Below are 8,072 nucleotides of genomic sequence, written 5' to 3'. Positions count from 1 at the left end.
TATGCATGTAGGTGCATATATATTTACAAATCTATCCTATTAGCTCATATCTTCACATTTTCTATGTTTTTACTTTTAGCCAGTTTGGCGGTATATATATCATGATTTCAATTTGTCCTCCCCTGATAACTGATGACATTAACTAGATTACCTCACATTTTCTAATTGCCTAATAATTGCCTAAAATCACGTGAATGTGAGAAACTAAAGAAAGCAGTCTTTGGCTACAGAGTCAAATAAACGTCACTGCCTACATTCTGCTTTCCTCTCTGCGGAGTTTCACCCTGGCAAATCCAGACACTATCCTTTTCAAGCTAGATGCACACTGAGGAAGATGCACACGATGGAAAGTAGAGGCTCTTAGAACACTCCAGCCCCCACTCCAGGGTCTCAGACAGGAATAGGCTTAAGATTTAAAGATTTACAAGCTTTATTTTTTTATTTATTTTTATTTTTTATTTTTTGGGGGCCATTTCTTGGGGTGCTCCCTGGCATATGGAGATTCCCAGGCTAGGGGTCCAATCAGAAATGTAGCCGCTGGCTAGAGCCACTGCAACACAGGATCCGAGCTGGGTCTGCGACCTATACCACAGTTCACGGCAATGCCAGATCCTCAACCCACTGAGTGAAGCCAGGGATCGAACCAGCAACCTCATGGTTCCTAGTCAGATTCCTTAACCACTGTGCCACAACAGGAACTCTGAAAGATTTACAAGCTTTAAATGTAATTTAAGTGTAGCCTGGCGTGGACATTTTAATTATTTGCACAAGAATGCCTTATTACCACTAAAAGTGAACTTCTTTAACATTTGAAAATGACCCAAAATACTATGGCACTCTCTTATAATCCGGGAGCAGGGAAAGAGCAGTTATTGTTCTTCTGTTTTAATCATGCCCCATGGGTAGTCAGTATTATACCCCTACTGATAATAACATATCAGTAGGCAAATATGAACTGAGTTTTACTAGGTGCCAGACACTCTGCCAAGCATGCTGCAGGCATTAGCTCATTTACTGCCCACCACCCTATGAAGCTGGTACTGTTTGTTAGTCCACTCACTACAGATTTGGAAACTTTACCTTGCAGACGTTAAATAACTTGCTATTCGAATGAGAATCAAGGTTGCCCCAACTCTAGAGTCCATGACTTTATATAAAACAAATACTCTCCCAGAGACCTTAGGTAAGTCCAACCTCCTTAGTATAATACATAAATCCCTTTGTGATTTGGTCCTTTTTTAGTCTTCCATGTGTACCTCCCGTCATTCCCTAATATATTCTCTCTCCCCTGGCTCTAGGAGTACTTGAATTCCTTGAAAGATCCTTTTATTCTCACATGTTTATTGATTAGTGCATGAAAGATGACTTGGCAATGCAGAGCAAAAGAGTACAATTGGGCAACCAGGACACATTTGTGAAAGATGAGACTTAAGTTGGACTTTGAGAAATAGATATGGCATAACTTGCATATGGTATAAATTGTTTAAGTAATAAAAGGAAACACTGTTAGAAACTGCTGAGTGTGTAAGTATTAATTGAACTTAAGATGAATGGTAGCATGTTGGGGAAGATACGCAATGCATTAAATTAAGATGATGGAGACCTGGAATTTTGTGCTCTGCAGACTTAATTTTAAAAAAGAAACAGCAGGTCCGAATGGAGTCACTGTGCTAAGCCCTCAAAAGCAAACCAAGACTTACTTCCTAATCTAATTGCAGTTACGACCCCCTCCAGGAAGGTGGCATTTTCAGCTTAGCACCAATGAGGTAATGTAACCCAGAGTCTCCTTCCACCCCCCACAGGGAGTTTACCTAAACCTGAAGCAATCCACTCTTTTCCCCTTTTGCCCATAAAAGCCTCTGATTTTGTACAGTTCTCCTTTCTATTAGGTAGGTGCCCAATTTATGATTCATTCAATAAAGCCAATTAAACTATCAGATTTGTCAGGTTGAATTCTTATTATTTAAACCTGCTAATCATTTGAAACCATGTAAATGAGCAACGTAGAGCAATACATGGAAAATAATTTGATAGAGTAATTAAACTTGTCATGGAAGAAAACGAAAGTATGAAGAAAACCGTTTGCAGATTTTAGAAATTCGGTCATAGATAGCAACACTTTCCGTGCCTGGGAGCTAGAAGAGGAACTCCATGAGCTCCCTGGGCTGGGGTGAGGAGCTATGGCATGGTAGAGAGCATATCACACAAAGAGATGTGAAGTAAAGAGAGATTTGGGTTGGTCTTAGCACTTCCAGCAAACTGAAAAAGAGGTACAGTGTACAGGAGGATGCAAAGTAAAAGACGGTCACAAACCAACCAACCAAGCACAGGTTAAGGATGATGGAGGAAGAGTGTGAAGAGTCTGGAGGCTGTGGATCATCACACTGTTTCCGAAAGTGTGTTCACAACCTCTGAGACTTACCCGGCAATGACTAGTGCCGCCATGAGTAGTTTTTAAAGAACTCTGCACGAGTGAATTTCTTGAAGTCTTACTGCAAACCCGTCGGGTAATTCAACTGAGGCACAAAGAGGTCAGTAAAGAGCAGAGGATTGTATGTAGCTAGTGAGTACAAAAGCCAAATTGCAAAGCAAGGCAGTCTGGCTTCAGAGCCCATGAATTTTACAATCACAAAGACACCAGGGGAAGAGTTACTGCATCGAATAGGACTGAATGCAAGATTTTGCCTAGTAGACCCTGGGTCCATCTGAAATTATAAAAGTTTTAGGTATCTCATTACATTAGGTAATTCTATATAAAATATTTGTAAAAACAAATATTTTTCTTTTTTCATAATTTTAGGTAGATTCACAGATCTGGTCCTTTACTATTTTTGTTCCTTTTTCCTTTTTTAAAATTAATATTTATTTATTTTATTAAAGTATAGTTGATTTAGAATGTTGTGCCAATGTCTGCTATACTGCTGTACTGCAAAGTGACTGAGTCATAATGTATGTTTATGTGTATTATATATATATATATATTATTTTGTATTATTTTCTATCATGGTCTATCCCAGGAGAGTGGATATAGTTCCCTGTGCTATGTAGTAGGACCTTGCTATTCACTCTAAATGTAATAGTTTGCATCTACTGACCACAAACTCCCTTTACTATTTTAAAAAAGCCCACATTTTTAAGTTTTGTTGTATACATTTCTTGAATTGTGATACCATGTATAAAATATTTTAAATAATATTGTACCAGGGCTCTTTTACAAAGAAAATACTACAGTAGGAGTTTCCCATAGTGGCTCAGTGGTAACAACCCTGCCTAGTATCCATGAGGACGAAGGTATGATCCCTGGCCTCTATCAGTGGGTTAAGGATCCGGCAATGCTGTGAGCTGTGGTGTAGGTTACAGACACAGCTTGGATCTGGTTGCTGTGACTGTGGCATCAGCCAGCAGCTACAGCTCCAATTTGTCCCCTGGCCTGGGAACTTCCATATGCCACAGGAGTGGCACGAAAACGACAAAAAAAGAAAAAAGAAGAAGAAGAAGAAGAAGAAGAAGAAGAAGAAGAAGAAGAAGAAGAAGAAAATACTACAGTAATTTCCTCACACTAGCATATACTTCTCAATTTTCTATTTACATATCAAACACTATTTAATTCCCTAGTCGGACATGTAAGCACATATATATTGGGTAGATTACAGAATCTCCCGATCTGAACCTGTATTGCAGCCCTTCAAAGACGTTTAATAAAAGGAAGCGTGAGTATGTGTATACCACACATGCACTCATACACACATGAGGTTCCATGAGCTGTTCAAGTTGAATCTAAACGTGCTTCTTTTTTCTAAACCGTGTTAGCCACGTTACACTTAAATACAGACAGAGAAGTAAGCAACACACACACTTTCTACTTGGGAGGAGTGATTTAACCTTAGGTCTCTTTAATTACTTTCCACAACACAAAGTCGCTATTTCCCTGATTTTTCCTTAGGAACTTTGTCCTCTTCTCAGCAGTTTTCTCAGGGCTCCCTTCACATCCTTGTTCCGCAGAGTATATATCAGGGGGTTGAGTGTGGGGGTGACAACAGTATAAAAGAGTGTAAGGAGCTTGCCCTGACTTCGGCCATAGGATCTCTTTGGTTGAATGTATATGGCCGAGCTGGGCCCAAAGAAGAGGAACACCACCAGTAGATGGGAACCACAGGTCCCATCTACAGAGCCTTGCGCCAAGCTTGGACGGACTTAATTTTCATCACGGCTTGGACAATGAATCCGTAGGAGACCAATATCAATGCCACAGGAAGAAGAAGGAGGACTAACGTGGCCACAAAAAGCTGGACTTCATTTGCTTGGATGTCCACGCAGGCCAACTTGACCATGGCGGGCACTTCACATAAGAAGTGGTGCAGGTGGCGATGTCCACATCGAGGAAGCCGAAGGGTGATGGTTCCTTGGATGAGAGTGTTTCCTACTCCACTGAGCCATGCTATTCCTGCTAAGGCCTTGCAAAATGATGGGTGCATGATGCTAGTGTAATTAAGAGGTCTGCAGACTGCCACATAGCGGTCAAATGCCATGATGGTAAGGAGAACACACTCAGTGGAGCCCAGGGACAGGGACACATAGAGTTGTATGGCACAGCCCACTGGCGTGATGGTCTTAGCTGGTCCCTTCAGGTTCCAGAGGAGCTGGGGGACGATGCTGGTGGTGAAGCAAAGGTCAAGAGAGGAGAGATTTGTGAGGAAGAAATACATAGGTGTGTGAAGTCTGCAGTCCAGGCAGGAGACCAGGATGATGGCTGTGTTGCCCAGGAGGGTCAAAAGATAGGATATCAACACCACCACGAAAAGGAGGACCTCCAGTTGAGGCTGGTCTGAAAATCCAAGCAAAATAAAATCTCCCCCAGAGGTTTCATTGTTTTGTTCCATTAGTCTGTTCTTGTAAAAGAGAAAAATGGATATGGAATTCAGTTGAGGGAAATAGCACTATTACTATTCACTTATAATATTTCTAGCAAGTGCTTAATTTTTTTTTTTCCTGGTGAATTTTCACAGAGAAAGAAAAAAAAGGCAATTATTAAAAAGGTAAATGTTTTTGGAGTTCCCATCATGGCTCATTGGAAAGAAACCTGACTAATATCCATGAGGATGAAGGTTTGATCCCTGGCTTCACTCCGTGGGTTAAGAACCCGGCATTGCTGTGAGTTGTATTGTAGGTCACAGACTCGGCTCAGTTCCCCATGTTATTATGGCTGTGGTGTAGGCTGGCAGCTGCAGCTCTGATTCTACCCCTAGCCTGGGAACCTCCATATGCCATGGGTGTGGCACTAAAAAGACAAAAAACAAACAAACAAACAAAAAACTAAAAAACAAAAAAAACAAAAAGTATTTTTTAAAGCAAAAGCATTCTTTTGAGTCATCATTCTTGACTCAATAAATATTTGACCTATCCTCATTTTTTTTCATGTGACCCTCCTCTTTTTCCCACTTTTGGATAATTATTATTAAAGGTATTATTTTCAGAGAAAAAAAGAGAAACTTTCAGTTTGGGTGGCTATACAGTTCTGTTAGTAGAAGTAGGAGAGAAAAGGGGGAGGAATGCTAAAGCTTATTTAAACACCCAATATGAAATGGATTATGAGTGATCACAGTTTCTGCAGAAATTACAAGGCAAAAGTAATGGATTACGGTGAGGTAGTGGATCAGAAAAACAAGTGGAAGATATTTTGCATCTTTTGTTACTCACAGACAAAGCAGGTTATGATACTGTTTCTTACAACCACTTCTCTGAGTAGAGTGTGATATAGGGTCAGCTGCAGGTGAATTTCAAGATACAGAGAAGCTAAATAATTTTGTAAGTTATTTAGCAGCTGACATGATTCCTTACCACAAGTTTTGATATCTCAAAGTCGATGGGAAAAAAAGATATTTGTGATACATGCACATGAAACACAGATGCACAAGCTCAGATGTGCACACATTTGTTCAATTTTTGATACAATGTTAACATTTAGGCTTAAAAAGGTAAAAACTCACCATGCATACCCATTCAGACAAGGTACTGGTATTTCATAAATTCCCCAAAAGGCAAAATATGTCTTTACCACCCATTTTATCTTCTGCAGAACGAAGCCAACCTGGATAATAACATATGCCACCAGACCTTCACTTACTGTTTTTCAACAATACTGCCATCTGTACCCACACATTTTATGCTTTATTGTCAGTATTTTATTGAGTCATTTAGCTTTAGGAATAAGAAAAGCTAAATTTGTCAGTTTATTTGGGTATAGCTATACCTTTAAAAAGTAAAAGTGTATCTTAAATGGGATGTATACAATGTTAAGATTTTAGTTTTTTAACTTTATTGAAGAATAATTGACAAATAAAATTATATGTACTTAAAGTGTACAACGTGTTAACTTGTTGTATGTATATACTGCAGAATGATGACCACGATCAGGAACATTAACTTAGGGAAATAGTTACCTCTTTTCTCTGGATGTGGTGAGCATGCTTAGGATCTACTTCCAGCCACTTTCGAGTACGCCATGCCATGTTAATAGCTAAAGTCGCCATGCTGTACATTAGCTCCTCAGAACTTCTTCTTTTCTTTTTCTTTTTTGTCTTTTTAGGGCCACACCCGCAGCATATGGAGGTTCCCAGGCTAGGGGTCCAATTGGAGCTGTAGCCACTGGCTTAGTCCACAGCCACAGCAATGCCAGATCCAAGCCTAGTCTGCAACCTACACCACAGCTCATGGCAATGCCAGATCCTTAACCCACTGACCAAGGCCAGGGATCGAAACTGCATCCTCATGGATGTTGGTCAGATTGGTTTCCACTGAGCCATGATGGGAACTCCCTCAGAACTTATTCTTAACAGTTTGTTAATGATTTTTTTAAGGCTGCACCTGTGGGCTATGGAAGTTCCTGTGCAGCAACGTGGGGATCTGAGCCGCATCTGTGACCTATGCCACAGACACTGTCAAGTTCTTAACCCGCTGAGCCACTGTGAGATCTTCAGCACTTATTCTTGTAACTAAAAATTTGTACCTTTTTACCCACATCCCCCATTTATCCCCCCCATCGCCTCCAGAACCCACAGTTCTATTCTCTATTCTCCTTGTCTATGTACTTATTGTTTTAAATTCACTAGATCAGTGATATCATATAGTGTTTTCATACTTGTTGCAGCAAATGGCAGGATTTCCTTCTTTCTCATGGCTGAATACTAGGTAGACAGATGAGAGATGTTAGATAGATGGATAGATCTCATTTTCTTTAGCCATCCTTCCAGTGAAGAACAGGTGGGTTATTTCCATCTCCTAACTATTGTGAATAATGGTGCAATTGCCATGGTGTGCAGCTGTCTCGTCGAGATACTGATTTCAATATTGTCAAATATATCCAGGAATGGGATTGCTGGATCATAGGGTAGCTCAATTTTTAAATTTTTGAGGAATTGCCATACTGTTTTCCAGAATGGCTGTACCATTTTTCATCCCCACCTATAGTATACAAAGGTCAACTAAATTTTAATATTTTAAAATCTAGAGATAAATGCTTTTTTTTCATTTAAAGCTAAATGTTTAAATTTGCATAGTTCATAAAGAATTCTAAGACAACTTGAAAATCATGCTGTATAGATTCCCACATTCTGCACATTCTATTACATTAATGCTATTTAATGGAAAATACTAATTTATCCCACAGTAAGGAGTTGTAGCTTTAGTCATTAAAAGTCAGATTTCAGATCAAATTCTCAGATCAAATGCAAGCATAAAAAGTTATTCCAGGAATTCCCATTGTGGTTCAGTGGTTACAAACCCAACTAGCATCCATGAGGATGTGCATTCAATCCCTGGCCTCACTCAGTGGCTTAAGAATCCAGCATTGCCATGATCTGTTGTGTAGGTCATGGACGCAGCTAGGGCCCACATTGCTGTGGATGTGCAGCTCCAATTTGGCTCCTAGCCTGGGAACTTCCATATCAAGGATGAAGCCCTAAAAAGAAAAAGAAGAAGAAGGAGAGGAAGAAGAGGAGGAAGAAGAGGAAGAAGAAGGAGGAGGAAAAGAAGGAGAAGGAGAAGAAGAAGAAATTATTCCCATCACCTCAGGA

General features: G+C 40.0%; 1 pseudogene; it reads right to left on the bottom strand.

Annotated features, from left to right (window-relative positions):
• Window positions 1-3,883: 3,883 nt before the first annotated feature.
• Window positions 3,884-4,883, bottom strand: LOC146401447 (olfactory receptor 2G3-like; annotated as a pseudogene).
• Between the last annotated feature and the right edge of the window lie 3,189 nt (window positions 4,884-8,072).

The sequence above is a fragment of the Sus scrofa genome, chromosome 7, assembly GCF_054392235.1.
Source record: "Sus scrofa isolate SSC_HxYL_T2T_F1_AM1 chromosome 7, Sscrofa_HxYL_maternal_Yorkshire_Landrace_v2.0, whole genome shotgun sequence".
Classification (NCBI taxonomy): Eukaryota; Metazoa; Chordata; class Mammalia; order Artiodactyla; family Suidae; genus Sus; species Sus scrofa.
This window is presented reverse-complemented; position numbering and strand designations above follow the sequence as displayed.